The sequence below is a fragment of the Lutra lutra genome, chromosome 8, assembly GCF_902655055.1.
Source record: "Lutra lutra chromosome 8, mLutLut1.2, whole genome shotgun sequence".
NCBI lineage: Eukaryota > Metazoa > Chordata > Mammalia > Carnivora > Mustelidae > Lutra > Lutra lutra.
The window spans coordinates 57957175-57975255 of NC_062285.1; the positions used below are offsets into that span (position 1 = coordinate 57957175).

Consider the following 18081-nt stretch of genomic DNA (forward strand, 5'->3'; position numbering starts at 1 on the left):
TTTAAGATTTTATTTATTTATTTGACAGAGAGAGATCACAAGTAGACGGAGAGGCAGGCAGAGAGAGAGAGAGAGGGAAGCAGGCTTCTTGCTGAGCAGAGAGCCCGATGTGGGACTCGATCCCAGGACCCTGAGATCATGACCTGAGCCGAAGGCAGCAGCTTAACCCACTGAGCCACCCAGGTGCCCGAAAGTGTATATTCTTAATGTTCACAAAATAACTGATATTTAAAGTAATCTTCTACATACATCATTTAAATTTACTTCTTTTACCTCATTCAACCAAACAAAAGGACTTGATTCTTCTCAAGTGCATTAATGACCTTTCAGAAAGCTTACACCCTGTTCAGAAAATCACTTTTAACAATCTGCTCAGCCTTAGGCCTCTCCCCTGGATGACAGGCACCAGAAGGTAAATTCAAAGGGCAAAGAATCAATTATTCAAGTTTATGACCTGCAGATACTGGGAATTCAGCTTTCATGAAAAGTAAGTGAATTTATCATTTAAGTTTGTCAGAAATTTTGTCTACCTAGAGGGAGTTCTTACTTCTGGCTCTGGCTCATGGGGTGATTTAAAAAAAAAAAAAAAAAAAAAAAAAAAAAAAAAGCCTTTCTAGTATCACCAACACTAAACATGGCAATCAAAGCAGGCCTCTGGGTAGGCAGAACTGCAGAGCTCCCAGACAGAGTTGTTAAGAAGACAGCTTCTGGGAGGCCTGACTGTACTTCTGCAATTAATTATGTCCCATGAAATTCCCCTATAATCTAGAATCATACCTGAATTAAAAACCCGGCTCTGGGGGCGCCTGGGTGGCTAAGAGGGTTAAAGCCTCTGCCTTCGGCTCAGGTCATGATCTCAGGGTCCTGGGATCAAGCCCCACATCGGGCTCTCTGCTCAGCGGGGAGCCTGCTTCCCTCTCTCTCTCTGCCTGCCTCTCTGCCTACTTGTGATCTCTCTGTCAAATAAATAAAATCTTTAAAAAAAAAAAAAAACCCAGCTCTGACATTAGTGTTTCATTTTTAAAAAAATATTTTATTTATTTATTTGACAGAGAGAGCAAGAGAGCACAAGCAGAGGGAGAGGGAGAAGCAGAAGGAATCCAATGCAGGGCTCAATCCCAGGACCCCAGGATCATGACCTGAACCACTCAGGCAGCCGGCACACTCATTCTTTAACAGAGACTATATAAGATGGTACACCTCATTTTCTTACATATTCGATTTATAAGAGCCAAAAGTGGAAATAACCCAGTCAAACAGACAAGAAATAAAGGAAACAATGACATACTCAGTATTATACTTAGTGTATACACAGTAATACACTAAGTATTACATGGCTATTCAAAATGATAAAGATACATTACCATATTTCATAAAATCTAAAGGGGTACTACTATATCAAAGAAAAAATTGCTGTTAATTAACCTATGACATCAAATATCATTAAGATGTATCCCAGTTTCCAGAGAAATTACAATGTGCAACAATGTGCGTTGGTAGGGTTGCTGAAATATGAAAACATAAAAATGGAAAATGCTTTCACAAAATGAAGTAAAAAAAACCATAACCAGATCACCACAACAAAAGCAAGAATGTTAAGCAATTCTATGGGCTAGGAATTAGTACTTATATTACTATCTCCCTTTTCAAGATTACCCTATGTGAGAAATAATATATCCAACTAAAGACAAACAGATTAAGTATGAAGTTAGTTTTTTTTTTTTTTAAAGATTTATTTATTTATTTATTTAACAGACAGAGATCACAAGTAGGCAGAGAGGCAGGCAGAGAGAGAGGGGGAAGCAGGCTCCCCGCTGAGCAGAGAGCCCAAGGGGGACTCAATCCCAGGACCCTGGGATCATGACCTGAGGCGAAGGCAGAGGCTTTAACCCACTGAGCCACCCAGGCACCCCAAGTGTGAAGTTAGTATTAATCACAAATAATTACAGCTCACAGATTATTACAATTGCAAAAAAGTATGTAAGCATGGATATGGGCTAGAGGGGAACATGATCTGCTACAATACTCAGATCAGGGATATTTTTCTCTAATAAAGCATTCCATTGAAATATTACCTTAAATCCTGAGTCATAAAAAATATAAAATTTTAAAAAACTTTTTTCAAATTAGAGCACGAATGTTACACTGTGTAGTACATTAACATCAAAGATTATTTTATGTATTTTGTGCCTGTATATATTAACATATACTATTTTATACTATTTTAGTTTTATACCAGTCAATAGTTATTCAATTTAAATAAATGCATTTTTTCTTAAGATTTTATTTATTTATTTGACAGAGAGAGAGATCACAAGTAGGCAGAGAGAAAGGGGAAAGCAGGCTCCCTGCTGAGCAGAGAGCCTGATGCAGGGCTCGATCCCAAAACCCTGGGATCATGACCCAAGCAGAAGGCAGAGACTTAACCCACTGAGCCACCCAGGTGCCGTTGTTGATTTCCTTTGAACATAATTCATTCTCACATTTCACAACTTTCTTCTGGAATCACATTCCTTCTTCTGCAAGGACATTATTATTTTTTTAGTCAACTCTTAAGTTGTGCCTTCTCTGAAAATGCCTTTATTTTTACCTTCTATCTCTGCTGTGTAAAGAATTCAAAGATTCTCTTTTTTTCTCTTGGTATAAACAATTCTTACAAGGCACACATTTCCTTTCAGCATATTAGAGATATCCCCACTGGGTGCCTGGGTGGCTCAGTTGGTTGAGTGACTGCCTTCACCTCAGGTCATGATCCAGTCTTGGGATGAGTCCCTTATCAGGGTCCCTGCTCAGAAGGGAGTCTGCTTCTCCTTCTGACCTTCCCCCTCTCATGCTTTCTTTCTCTCTTCTCAAACAAAATCTTAAAAAAGAAAAAAAAAATTATATTAAAAAAAAAAAGATATTCCCATTGCCTTGTTTTTGTACAAAAGTTGGTGACCAGAAATTTGCCATCATTCTAGCTGTCACTCTTAATCTTTTTCCTTAAATTTTGTCAATGGTGATTTACAGTTTCACAATCATCAGTTTAAGTGTGAAATTCTTCTTTATTTATTTGGGATTCACTGAGCTCTGAAATCCAATGCATCAATTCTGTAAAATTCTCAGCCGTTAGCTCTTCAAACTCTGCCTCTCCATCAACTAACTGCTCTATTGTTTCCTTCTGGAATGCCAACAAAATATTCACACCTTTCTTACCATGTTCCACCTCTCTTTGTATCAATCTCCCATTTTCTATTTCTTTGTCTAAGAAATTACACCCTGAGTGATTTCTTAAGTTCTTTCTTCCAGTTCATCAATTCTCTCTTCATCTGTTTCTAAGATGAATTTAACTTGTCCACTAAATTTCTAAGTTCTTCTAAAATAATTTTCATTTCTTAAAATTCTGTTTGGTTCTTTTATCAAATCTATCTGACCAATGCTTTCCTTTCCTTTTTTTTTTTTTTAAGATTTTATTTATTTGTTTGACAGAGAGAGATCACAAGTAGGCAGAGAGGCAGAGAGAGAGGGGGGAAGCAGGCTCCCTGCTGAGCAGAGAGCCCCATGCGGGGCTCAATCCCAGGACCCCGAGACCATGACCTGATACAAAGGCAGAGGCTTAACCCACTGAGCCACTCAGGCGCCACCCTTTCTTTTTCTTCTTCTTCTTCTTTTTTTTTTTTGAGAGGGAAAGAGACAATCTTAAGCAGGCTCCACGCCCAGCAAAGGGTCTGATTGTGGGGCTGGATCTCACACCCTGAGATCATGACCTAAGCTGAAATCAAGAGTCAGATACTTAACCTACTGAGCCACCCAGGCACCCCCGTTTTGTTTCTTTTCTTTCTTTTTTTTTTTAAAGATTTTATTTATTTATTTGACAGAGAAAGAGATCACAAGCAGGCCGAGAGGCAGGCCGAGAGAGAGAGAGAGGAGGGGAAGCAGACTCCCTGCTGAGCAGAGAGCCCCATGCGGGGCTTGATCCCAGGACCCTGGGATCACGACCTGAGCCAAAGGCAGAGGCTTAACCCACTGAGCCACCCAGGTGCCCCCCTGTTTTGTTTCTTGATCATCATTTCAGTATCTTCTTTCCTTTAAACATTTTTTTTAGAGATTTTATTTGAGAGAGAGACAAAGTGAGAGCACAAGTAGGCAGAATGGCCAGCAGAGGGAGAGAGTAAGGTTGCTAGAAAGCCTGAGCCGAAGGCAGACACTTAACAGCTGAGCCACCCAAGTACCCCTAAGCATATTAAATATTCTAATTTTATAGTCTGTATTTGATAATTGCAGTATGTGTTATGTTTGAGGGTCTGCTTTTGTGATCTGTTGTTTCTGCTAAACCATGCTCATGATGACTTATTGCTTTCTGATTTTATACTGTAAGCCCATTTCCTTAGAACTTTATTTGTGGGAATTCTGAAGACTACGTTTAAAATATGCTCTGGAGATATGGAGATATTTGGAGGATTTGTTTTCCTTCTGCTAGATGACTGCATACTAAAACTACCAATCTAGTATTCCTTTAATTTTCGACATGGTTATTTTGGTGACAACATATATTGTGAATTTTCATTCTACTTTGGCAAAAGGAGCATCTGTGGTTAGAATTGTTAGGAAAGACTGCTGCCTCACCAATACAGACTCAAAGCTAAAACTGGCAAATTCCCTTTTCTCTGGGAAAGTATGTTTTCCCCCTAGTTTACCTTGTGTCTCTCTCTAAGCACTGCCAATTATTTTTTTTTAAAGATTTTATTTATTTATTTGACAGAGAGAAATCACAAGTAAGCAGAGAGGCAGGCAGAGAGAGAGGAGGAAGCAGGCTCCCAGCTGAGCAGAAAGCCCGATGCAGGGCTCGAACCCAGGACCTGGGATCATGACCTGAGCCGAAGGCAGCGGCTTAACCCACTGAGCCACCCAGGCGCCCCAAGCACTGCCAATTAAAACCAAAGCTCTGGTTTTAATAAGAACCAACAAATGCATTTAGTCTCTGTGTTTATGATCTGTTTATCTCTTGGGTATTTTTTTTTTAACTTTGGTTTGAAGATTTCGTTTGCTTTCTCGACAGCTTAAAGCTCTGCTTAAAAAAAAACTTAAAAAAATATTTTAACCAACATTTTCAACTGTTTTCCAAAACATCTAATTCATAGTACTTCTTAAAAAAAGAAGTATCGAGGGGCACCTGGGTGGCTCAGTGGGTTAAGCCACTGCCTTCGGCTCGGGTCATGATCTCAGGGTCCTGGGATCGGGTCCCGCATCGGACTCTCTGCTTAGCAGGGAGCCTGCTTCTCTCTCTCTCTCTCTCTCTCTCTCTCTGCCTGCCTCTCTGTCTACTTGTGATCTCCCTCTGTCAAATAAATAAATAAATAAATAAATCTTAAAAAAAAGTATCGATATAGTCTCAATGAAGCTAAATTTAGAGTAATTCCAACAACTGAAGGACAAGTATAACAACAAACAGCAACAAAAACTAACTTTATTCTGCCACCCAGTAATTATGCAATTACTGGCCCCAGTATCTTCATTTTTAAAGACATAATGCCTAGTCTACCAAAATTCCTTATAGTTTTTATGCACGGTGGGCACCTAACTTTATTTATTTTGGTCATTACTTCCACTCTCTTTCTTATTATTTGTACATACCTCTATTTTATTAAACACTGTAACAGTTTATCTAAATATGTGTTCTAAAGCTGGGCAATGGGCTCAAGGAAGGCAGAAACTAGGTCTTCCTAGTCTATTTCAGCTATTAACACAAAACAGTCAGAGAGTAGATCTTCAACTGTCTACTTGAATGAAAGAGCAGAGGCATGTGTGCAAAAAAAAAAAAAAGAATATTTAGCACTTTACTTACTCTTCAGAGGTGCTACAAAATGAGAGCTGATACAATCTCTCTTTTTTTTTAATGTGGACTGAGTTTAAAATGGAAGTCTAATGTTGAAGTGCTTCTTGGTTTTTGGTTTCAGAGCTGCTAAAGGCTTTTATAATAATATCAAAACCAATAACAAAATGTCAAATCATGCAGGGGAGCAAAAGCATCTCAGTATTGCCATCTGAATAATCGCAGCAACATCTTAGTTTAGAGATATAAATTCACAATACCACATCATAACGTAATTAATTAGCTCAGGGAGGAAACCAACTAGTTTTCTTATAGCACCAAGCAGCCACCCTCCCATCCCAGGCACTAAGGCATTATTTAAAAAATTTGTGAAGTTGCAATTTTAGAAAGCAACTCATCTTTACATTTGCCACTCTATAGATCATGTGAACAATGCCTGCTGTATAAAAAATATCCCCAAGGATTTTTATCAGTCAGTATTTAGAATCCACTCAAGGTAAATTAACAGAAAAGTAATTTATTAAAGGATAGTGTCACTGCTATGTCACTATGTTAATGAAAGGGCTGAAAATGGGTGCAAAGATAACATCACCCAGAATAATGCTGAAGTGGTTTACGAGCAAATCATTATCCCTGCCACCATCAAGAGCTATATAGCAAAATTCAAATCCATTACCACTGCCAGGACCAAAATCACTTCATTACGAACTGAACCTTGAAACCTCCACTTAAAGCTGACCACCTCAGTCACTCCCTCCTGCAAAATTGAAAGTTAAGAATACAACGCTCAGAGACGCCTGGGTGGCTCAGTTGGGTCAAGCTGCCGCCTTTGGCTCGGGTCATGATCCCAGCGTCTGGGGATCGAGTCCTGCATGGGGCTCCTTGCTTGGCGGGGAGCCTGCTTCTCTCTCTGCCTCTGCCCACCGCTCTGCCTGCTTGTGCACTCGCAAGCATGCGCGTGCGCTCTCTCTCTCCTCTCTCTGACAAATAAATAAATAAATAAAATCTTAAAAAGAATACAACCCTCATTTCCTTACATTGTATAATTTCAAGCAAAAGTGATCTGCGGGTGTGTCTGACTAGTGACTTTTTTTTTTTTAAAGATTTTATTTATTTATTTGACAGACAGAGATCACAAGTTGGCAGAGAGGCAGGCAGAGAGAGAGGAGGAAGCAGGCTCCCCGCTGAGCAGAGAGCCCGATGTGGGGCTTGATCCCAGGACCCCGGGATCATGACCTGAGCCGAAGGCAGAGGCTTTAACCCACTGAGCCACCCAGGCACCCCTGACTAGTGGCTCTTAATGTTATTTAAGATCATCCATCTAGAAACAAGAGCATTGGCTAGTACATATACAGGAGAGGCCTGACTCACAATATGGATATTTCTGCAAATATAGAAAGCTACTCAAAAATTGGGGGCTCCAAATATGACAAATATTCACTATAAGAGATTAAGATTAATATTGAAGATAAACAATTATGCCATATATACTTAATTTATAAATAATTACCCAAATATTGTGGGATTACGATGAAAATTTGCTTTTACTGATGGGATGCACTACTTTTTAAAATTGTTTTAGTTTTTAATTTTATTATTTTTTAAAGATTTTATTTATTTGAGAGAGAGAGAGAGAACTCATGTGCAAGTGAAGTACGCATGAGTGGGGGCAGGTGGAGAATCTTGAGAACAATCCATGCTGAGGGCAAGCCCAACACAGGGCTCAAACTCATGACCCTGAGATCATGACCTGAGCTAAAACCAAGAGCCAGATGCTTAATCAACTGAGCCACCCAGGACCCTGAGTTTATTATTTTCATTCCAATGTTGTATTATATTCATACATACAATGTTGCATTAGATTCAGGTATACAATACAGTGATTCAATAATTCTATATATTCTCATTGCTCATCATGCTAAGTATCCCCATCACCTACCTATTTCACCCAACCTCCCCAACCTCTACCTTTGGTAAATTACCAGTTTGTTCTCTATATTTAAAATGATTAAATAATGAGAACAGAATTTGTGACCATGAACATTCAATGTTTCATTATGACATCTTTATAATCAGAAGTGTTTAAAAATATTCAAGCTCATCATTCATTCCTAGGTTGAGAGCAGAAATTAACAAAAATCAAAGGAAACAAAAATGATAGACTGTCTTACAAGTGATTTTAGGTGTTACTATATTTTCTGTCAGAAATCAGTTACTCCTTTGGAGATCACACATAATTACTCAAAGCTCAACCTCTATTAAGCTTCCCAATTTAGTCAAATTATTATAATCTCCATCTAGCTAAAGATATAAAGAGTGATGTCCCTATGTGTTTAATACAATTCAAAGAAATTTGCTCCAAAGCAATCAGGTTAGATTTCAAAAAGAGTAGAGAATATAAAAACCAAATGCATTTCAGTATAATGGTGACGGAAAGAGCCCACCTCACTTCAGGGGCAAAAAGAGACTGCGATCATGGGCCAGAGTCAGGAGTGATGGGACTGTTGCTCAGGCAGTGCCAAGAAATTCCTGGTAAGCTCATGTGTTATCCCACCATACCGCAATTAATTTTTGATATTAAGAAAGAAAGCTTGTCCTTCTTTTACTGAAAACTAAGTGCCTGGCAGGGCTGTGTTGGCACAGCGGCTGTTATGTGCTTTCTGCCCACCTCCTGGAATGCCTGAGCTTCCCACCTCAGAAGGCACCAATGGTTTGCCCATGCAAAGTCCATACCCTAAGCATGCGAGGACAGAGGAAAAAAAAATCAACTCAGTAACTAAAGGACCAGAGCCCATTTCTGCAAACTTGCTGGGTAACCCAGAAGTCAGACAAGAGCCCCCAAATCACCACGCCTCTACCACTGAAGTAACAAGATAAAAAATTAGTGACAGCTTGATGCCTTCCTGTGCTGTCTGAAGTCAAGATACAGGACTTTGGCACACAGTACTCCCAAGTATTGCTAATGGGTGTTCCCCTTTGACTAAGACAAGGGGATGCATTATTTCATTAAGTATCTAATAATAAATCAAGATAATTAATTAGATGTCTTTCAGCAGCATACTATCCATAAATCTGATGTGTCCCTTCCTAAAGGTACCAAGAATAATCAAAGTGTAAAGTGTATGGCATGGAGACAAGCAGGACTCCTGGAAATATATTTTCCACAAGACTAGTTAAGAGTATACACTCTAAAAGCCATTAATGTACACAAGAACACACATATATAAGGATGTATATTGCAGCACTGATTCCATAAGTGAAAGGCTAAAAACAAATATAAACGTCTATCTAAACAGTTAAATAAAATTAGTATACTTTGTAACAGGAATACTATAAAAGTTAAGGAAAAAAAAGATAGGTCTATATATACTAACAGTGGAAAAAAAATCAAGTTGCAAAATAAGCACTTTGTTTCATCATTTATGTTAACAAACATAAAATCACTGTATAGATAGATACATAAGTATGTAAAAACAGAAAAGGTCTGAAAGGTTACAACACCAACCTTATCAACAACAGAGCTATAAATTACTAAGATACTTACCAAAGAGGGAAAATGTACAAAGAACAAGCAGGAATAGTTAACTACAAAACATCATTTTACTTATTGAACTACTTAATGTCATTTTGCCAAGTATAAAAGGAAACTATCAGTTCATTGTTGTAATTCATATAATTTTTCCAAGAGTTAGCAACGTTTATCAATAGCCTTAAAAAGATGCATTCTTTTAAACACAGAATTAACCAGGAGTGCCTAGGTGGCTCAGTGAGTTGTGTCTGCCCTTGGTTCAGGGTGGGATCCCTGGGATTATCCCGCATCGGGCTCCCTGCTCAGGGGGAGTCTCCCTCTGCCCCTCCCCCAACTTGTATGTGTGCGTACTCTCTCTCAAATAAATAAATAAAATCTTTAAAAAATAAATAATAAAAAATGGAATTACCATATGATCCAGTAATTCCACTACTGGGTATCTACCCAAAGAAAAAGAAAACACTAATCTGAAAGATGTACTCTTATGTTTATTGCAGCATTACTTGCAATAGCCAAGATATGCAAGCAACCCAAGTGTCCATTCATAAATTAATGTTTAAAGAAGATGTGCTATATACACAATGGAATATTACTCAGCCATAAAAAAGTATAAGACCTTACTATCTGTGACAACGTGGATGGACCTAGGGAATATAATGCTAAGTGAAATAAGCCAAGCAAACAAAGATGAATACCATAAAATTTCACTTGCATGTGAAATTTAAGAAACAAAACAAACAGACAAAAGAAACAAATTCTTAAATACAGAGAACAAACTAGTAGTTGCCGGAGGGAAGGTAAGTGGGAGGACAGGTGAAATGAAGGGGACTAAGAGTACATTTAATGTGATGAGCACGAAGTAATGTTAGAATTGCTGAATTATACCATACACCTGAAACTAACAGATCACTGTATGTTAATAATAATTCAATTAAAAAACACTGGAAAAAATAAACATTCTTTGATCTAGAAATGTACTTGCAAGAGCTACTCAAAAGAAAGAGATATACAAAACTATGTAAGTACAAGGATGTTCACCACACTGATTTTGTAATAGTGAAAAATTAGCAACATCTAACTGCTATGGTCTAAATGTTTGTGTACCACCCTCCACCCAAATTCAAATGTTGAAATCCTAAAGCCAATGTGATGGATTTGGAAGGTGGGGCTTTGCGGAAATGCTAAGTCCTAAGTCCGAAGACTGAAGCCCTCATGAATGGGTTTAGTGCTCTTCTAAAAGAGATCCCAGTCCCTAGCCCTTTCCACCATTGAAGACATTGGCAAAAAGGCACTATGAACCAGAAAGCCCTTACCAACTACCAAATCTGCTGGCTCCATAATCCTGGACTTCCCAGAATTAAATTTCTGAGTTTATAAGCTACCCGGTCTGTGATATTGTTTGAGTAGCCTGAGTGGAGTAAGACACCAACCACAGAGGATTTTTCAGTAACTATAGTCCAGCCATATAAAGACTATCCCAGAGCCTTAAAAGAAGACTGTATATAAAACTGGTGAAATCTGAGTAAGTTCTGTGGATTGTACCAATATCAATCTGCTAGTCTTTTATAACATACTACAGTTATGGCAAGGTGTTACTACTGTGGGAAACTGGGCAAGAAGATACATGACACCACCCTGTATATTTTTTTTGGCAACTTGAGAATCCATAATATTTCAAAATAAAATTTGTATAAATGGGGGAAAATACTGTAAAAGGCATTGAAAGTATTCATGGAAATCTGGGGAAAAAGCAAGTTGCTACCTTATTAGAAATTCTGAATTTTGTGAAATAATGCACAAGCACAGAAAAGACTGGAGAGACTATGAAAAATCAGTTTATGACTGGTTATCTCAGAGCAGTAGCATCTTTATTTTCATTTTTTTATACTTTTATTTTCATACAATTAACATCAATTGCATTTACAAACATTTAAGACCCAAATTAAAAGACCTATCGGGGCACCTGGGTGGCTCAGTGGGTTAAAGCCTCTGCCTTCGGCTCAGGTCATGGTCTCAGATGCCTGGGATCGAGCCCCGCATTGGGCTCTCTGCTCAGCAGGAAGACTGCTTCCCCCTCTCTCTGCCTGCCTCTATGCCTATGTGTCATCTCTCTCTCTCTCTGTCAAATAAATAAATAAAATCTTTAAAAAAAAAAAATAAAAATAAAAGACCTATCAACTAGGAAAATCATTCCAGGCAAGTGACACAAAAGACTACCATCTTCAAAGAGGGTTAAGCACAAACAAGCAAAAAGTCAATTCGCAGTTAATAAACATAGAGAAACGTTCGATCACACTAGTCACTGAAGAAATGCAAAATAAATTATTTCATTTTAACCAAATGGTAAACTTTTACAAATTAGAATGCTGGATGCCGACAAAGATGCAGTAAACTGGACAACAGTAAAAACTGTCCTAACACTTTTGGAAAGCAATCTGTCAATACTGATGTTGATATGAGTTACTTTTCTTTTTTTTTTTTTAAAGATTTTATTTATTTATTTGACAGAGAGATCACAAGTAGATGGAGAGGCAGGCAGAGAGAGAGAGAGAGGGAAGCAGGCTCCCTGCTGAGCAGAGAGCCCGATGCGGGACTCGATCCCAGGACCCTGAGATCATGACCTGAGCTGAAGGCAGCGGCTTAACCCACTGAGCCACCCAGGCGCCCCATGAGTTACTTTTCAAATGTTCACTCTTTGACCTATTTCAGTAAACTTTAACCTAAAAGCTTTATACAAGAGTGTCCTATATTGAATTGCTCCACATAAAGAAAAATTTGAAACCGAAATGCCCAACAAAAAAAAGTTGTTTTTCTTTGACAAATAGTCTTTAAAATGACACATTAATGAATCTGACAAGACAGTTTAACTACAACAAAGGCTTATCTTCCTCATTTAAATTCTCAATTACCATGTTAAATTCATTCTGTTTGGGATTTAATAATGAATTCCATCAAAATCCTTATCTCTTCCACAGTACTAGAAGTAAGCCCCTAAGGCTACAGTTACATAAAACATCTGTTAAAGGATGTAAACTGTCCAAGTGCACTCTGAAACTCTCTGCCAAAACCACCACAAAAATATCCAAACTGTCAGTCCACAAAACTGAGAGATCAATCACCACCTCTATCTAAGTAATATATGTCATCACCAAATAGTCTTTATTATTGGTCCATTTTATGCCAGTTTCTATGTGGGGAGTGATATAAATGAAAGGAAAAAAGAAAGACATCAAATTCTTGGCAAAACAATATCCTCCGGTCATTAAAGACAGCAGTTTTAAGGTAACAGAACAGAGTCAGGAAAAAGTCATCATGAATATGGTGAAACTATCTCTTCAGTCATATCCAACCATTTGTTTTACTTACCTATTTACAATCAGAAATAGACATCCCAAGCCACTTAACCCTACAAATGCTGAAAAACAAAGTGTATAGATTGATTAAAGTTATTTGCCTCATGGCCAATCAATCATCCAGGTTTAATTTTTCCATCTCCAATATTGAGAGAACCACCAAATTACAAGCAATTATTATTTAAAAAAAAAAAAAAAGACACAAAACAAACACCTGTCATTTCATCTAGGATAAAACTTTAGGGTTCTACTAGACCATGCTTACGGGTATTTCATGGACAACAAAAATGAAAATTAAACTGGGAAATTTTCACCATTCTGACAGAGAAGAATAACCGCTAACATTTATGGAACGCTTAATTCACCTTCATAACAACTTCAGTTAAATACGACCATCATCCATATTCTGCAGATAAGAAAAATGTTACTTTAGGGGAGCCTGGCTGGCATGGTTGGTGGAGAATGTGCTGATCTTGGGATTGTTGAGTTCCAGCCACAATGGGTGTAGAGATTACCTAAAATCTTAAGCCCCCCCCCCCCCAAAGTTACTTACCCCAAGGTCATGTGCCCAATGTTGCAAAACTAATAAGGCAGATGCAGGATTTGAATCTAGGCAGAAGGAATGGTCTGCCGATACATTTTTACAGTGGTTCTTAACCACTACACTACAGTTAGTTACCTTAGAAAAAAGTTTTAAGACAACTAGTTATTTTAAAAAAATATAAAATAAAAGACAACCAGTTACATGCCATTTAAGGAATACTATAAATCTCCTCACCAAGCCAAATGGTCCCTGGCTCAGTTCTGTCCAGAGTGACTAATAATCCAGAAAAAAAATGATATGCCACCAGATAACTAGGGTCCTCAGAGCAGAAGTCAATTCAGCTCTGCACTGATTTCTATCTCAGGGCCAAAGTAGTTTTCTATCCTAGGGCCATAGTTAATTTTCAATTAAATAAAAAAGATAATATTCATGGCAGTTTAGCAATAAAATTACCCTCTATCACAAGCACTTATCTTTAGCTGAGTTATTTTGTCAGCAAGCTCCACAACGGCAATGACCTTATGTATGGTTTACTGCTCCCTAGCACCTTGAACAGTGACTGGCACACAGGAGGCCACCAAATAGCATTTGTTAAATGAATCAAGGAATGAACAAATGCTATATGAGTGTTTCTCAGGCTTTACTGTGCTTAAGAATCATCTAGGGGGGCGCCTGGGTGGCTCAGTGGGTTAAGCCGCTGCCTTCAGCTCAGGTCATGATCTCAGGGTCCTGGGATCGAGTCCCGCATCGGGCTCTCTGCTCAGCAGGGAGCCTGCTTCCCTCTCTCTCTCTCTCTGCCTGCGTCTCTGTCTACTTGTGATCTCTGTCAAATAAATAAAATCTTTAAAAAAAAAAAATCATCTAGGGATCTTGCTAAAACGCAGATTCTGATTCAGCAGTTCAGGGACAGGGGCTGAGACTAAGAAGCCCTTGGGTAACTAACTTTGCTGCTGGTCTATGGCTCACACTTTTCAGTAGCAAGGTAATTGGACCCCCCCCCCCCCCCCCCCGGTCATTTCTCCCAATCTCTTCAAGGAGTCAAGAATCAGGATTCACTTACTCTCCACGGAAGAAAACCTGAAGTTTATTCGTCAATAAAGCTATTACTACCGATCCTCTGATATCAGAAGGAAAGACTTATCTCCCCAAATTGTCACTATACCTCAGTCAGATGGCATCTATTAACTGTTCAAAAACAAAACAGGCTTCCATAGACTAGTGGCTTAGCTTTTTTTTGGCGGGGGGCGGCATCAAAGATTACTCTGAAAATATAATCACAACTACAGAGCTCTCCCCAAAAAGTTCTATAGGAGATTCATGAACCCCCTTATTAAGACCAAGATCTCCATTTGTATTTACCATTTAAGTAATTTAAATAGTCCTCAACATACTGAGTCATTTTACTCCAAACTGTCATCTGATAAAGCCAACAGCTAACCATACAAATTAAATTTTTTTAAAAATTCCAATATTAAATATGATCAACATTAAATATTAAATACAATCAATATTAAATACAAAAATAATCCTTTTCAGAAATGTGTATAGTCAAGTCAACAGTTATTTTCAAATAAAAATGACCAGAAAACTAAGATGAGACTTATCTTTCCCCAGTGTATATGAAAGCTGCAGCTCACATGTAGTGCTTATTATGCACCAGATACTACTTGAAGTACTTTACGTTAACTGTCAATCTTTTTAACAACCTTATGTGACCTATTAATAATATCCTCAAGTTATTAGTATTATCCTCAATTTACACATAAGAAAATTGAGAAAGAGGCGAAACAACTTGCTCTAGGTCATACAAATAGAAAGAGGCTGAGTCTGAACAGTAGCCTTGTACTTGTTTTTAACCACTCTTTTGTGCAACCCTGTATATAAATGTATCTTATAATTATTACTCTATCACTGCCCCCATTTTTCTCCTTCACCTAACTCAAAAGGCTAGAATAATCCCACATCTTTTACCTTGCTTTACTGCAAACTTTTGTAAATCCTACAAATTTAATTTCTCATAGCTAATTCAACAACAAATATTTTAGTACCAACTTATGTGCACTGTTAGTGATATGGGGAAAAGTACTGCCAATAAGCATACCGTCTCTTCTGAAGAATTAAAAAATAATCATACAAATCAGGGTATTTTTGAACATGAAACAGGATGGGACATCTATTGCAAAAAATAGGTGTACACTGTAACTATCTAGGACAAAATGGGAGGAATGATCACACTAACCTATTTCGTAGTTTGCAGTATCTAGGGCTATGAAGTACTGGCCACCCATGTACAACACAAACCCTGGATTACTCCTGAATTTCTGTTTTTTTTTTTTTTAATTTTAATTTTTATTTTTTTAAGATTTTATTTATTTATTTGTCATAGAGAGAGAAGCGAGAGTGAGCACAGGCAGACAGAGTGGCAGGCAGAGGCAGAGGGAGAAGCAGGCTCCCCGCCAAGCAAGGAGCCCGATGCGGGACTCGATCCCAGGACGCCGGGATCATGACCTGAGCCGAAGGCAGCTGCTCAACCAACTGAGGCACCCAGGCGTCCCCTGAATTTCTGTTTTGACACAGAAAAGCTTTTCTCTTCCCTCAATAATATATAAACCAAACAAAACTTAACTTTTCATCCTTGGAGTCTGGCTTTAAGTCTACAGTTCATACTCTACCCCTAGTAATATTCATCTAAAGTATTCCGAATCTGGAAGGGAACGAAGGGAAACGAGAAGGAAGGAAAGGAAGGAAGCGAAGGAAGGAAGGATGAAAGATCCAATGAACTCCTCTGTCTTTGGTTTAGAGTCAGTCATTTATAAATACAGAGATATTTTCTGAACCAAAGTTTGGCTCAAATGTTTGGGTCTATTACAAGAAACAGACAAGAGAAGACACATGAGTACGTGATACTCAAGTTTCTTTTTCTTACATATACCTATACTTGCATATTAGAAAAAAAATTTTCTTCACAAAAGAGGAAATATAAATCATCTACTTGCATCTCGTCATTTGTATTCCTTTAAATCTTGTATATAAATATGTCTGTATTTGAACACACTGCAATCTTCATTCCTGTTTTGTAAGTTTTATTTGCCCAATTAAAAGTATACTCTTCAGCTATAAAAATTTTAAAATAAGGTAATTACCCAGTTTGGCTTATTCAGAATCAGGGTTAATTAGTAACAAGACTCAGATTAGAACTTGAAAAGGCATACTTCTTTTTTTGAAAGGTATTTATCTCTTAAATCAGTGCTGTCTCACAGCAGTTTTTGCAATTACCAGTGCCATTATGATGTAGTTTTAATAATTTTTCCAAAAATGTTCAACAAATCATAAGGCATAAAGTAATAATTTTGGAAAGTTACTATTTATATACTGGACAATTTACAACACAAAAGAGTTGCTATGATAATCAAATGATAGTTGTCAGCTAAGCTCTTCGCTAGACTACGTTAAAATGCTTAATACATAAACATCATAAACAGCATTAACATCATGAACACAAACTTTGTCAAAAGAAATTATTATTGCCAAATTACAGATAGGAACTTGACGTTCCAAAAAGCTGTCAATTGTCTAAAGTCATACAACTCACATTTGAACCCGGGATTCCAAAATCCTTGCAGAAAATTACAGTGCATAATGCAAAAGTTTATTATGTTATCAAGACTGGAAACCTTCCTCAAGAACTAAACATTAAAGAAAACAAAATTTAAGCAAAATATAGAATATAGGAACAATAAAGTAAAATGCTATGAACACCATCAGAGCTGAAGAGTCATTTTCCATTTTCACTTAAGGATCTTCAGAGAGGTTTAAAATCTTTTTAATGACTTCACAGGATTATAGTTTCTCAACTTCCACTACTTTCCACTCCTCTGCAATATAGACTCAGACCCCATTTCAACTACAGGGTCAAAAATCTCTTCTTAAGCTTCCAGGTAGGAAACCAAAATTACAGATTTGAAGTGTTCATGACTACTGTCAAGGATCATTTCCATTAGCTGGGAAGTAATATGGAAGTAATACGGAGCTGCCTGATAACAAACCCAAACTGATACAAAATAACTGAATATCAATATTCCTAGCTTCTGGTTTTTCAGAAAACTGTAAACCAGTTCACTGTAATATGAAGCACCAAAAGGTACTTTTACATCTTTATGTTCATTTCTAAGCATTTTATTCTTCTTTTCACATTTTTTTTTAAGATTTTATTTATTTATTTGACAGAGAGAAATCACAAGTAAGCAGAGAGGCAGGCAGAGAGAGAGAGGAGGAAGCAGGCTCCCCGCTGAGCAGAAAGCCCGATGTGGGGCTCGAACCCAGGACCTGGGATCATGACCTGAGCCGAAGGCAGCGGCTTAACCCACTGAGCCACCCAGGCGCCCCTTCTTTTCACATTTAAAAGATAATTCCTACTTCATTCTCAGTCCATTGTATCTGAAAGTATTTCTACTTGAAAATATTTTTATCATTTTTAAGTTCTGCATCTACCTCCAATAAATATTCCAAAATCAAATTGCTCAGAAACCACTATTCACTTATTTATAATTTCTCTTGGCAATCATTTCACAATTTGTTCAGGCACTTTCTTCTTCTAAGTCATTTTTTTTTTTAAAGATTTTATTTATTTATCTGACAGACAGAGATCACAAGTAGGCAGAGAGGCAGGCAGAGAGAGAGAGAGGGAAGCAGGCTCCCTGCTGAGCAGAGAGCCCAATGCGGGACTCGATCCCAGGACCCTGAGATCATGACCTGAGCCGAAGGCAGCGGCTTAACCCACTGAGCCACCCAGGTGCCCATCTTCCAAGTCATTTAAAAAAAAAAAAAATCATTGTCAGTCAGT

General features: G+C 37.9%; 1 protein-coding gene across 10 annotated transcripts in view; it reads right to left on the reverse strand.

Moving 5' to 3' along the window:
* LARP4 (La ribonucleoprotein 4) overlaps nt 1-18081 on the reverse strand; it is a 223105-nt gene that overhangs the window by 68811 nt on the left and 136213 nt on the right. Inside the window, exon 2 of one of the 10 annotated variants that reach the window (XM_047740055.1) lies at nt 12708-12756. The exons of the other annotated variants lie outside the window; for them this stretch is intronic. The gene's annotated coding sequence lies outside the window, so the exon portion shown is untranslated. The remainder of the gene's footprint in view (nt 1-12707; nt 12757-18081) is intronic. 10 annotated transcript variants of the gene reach the window in all.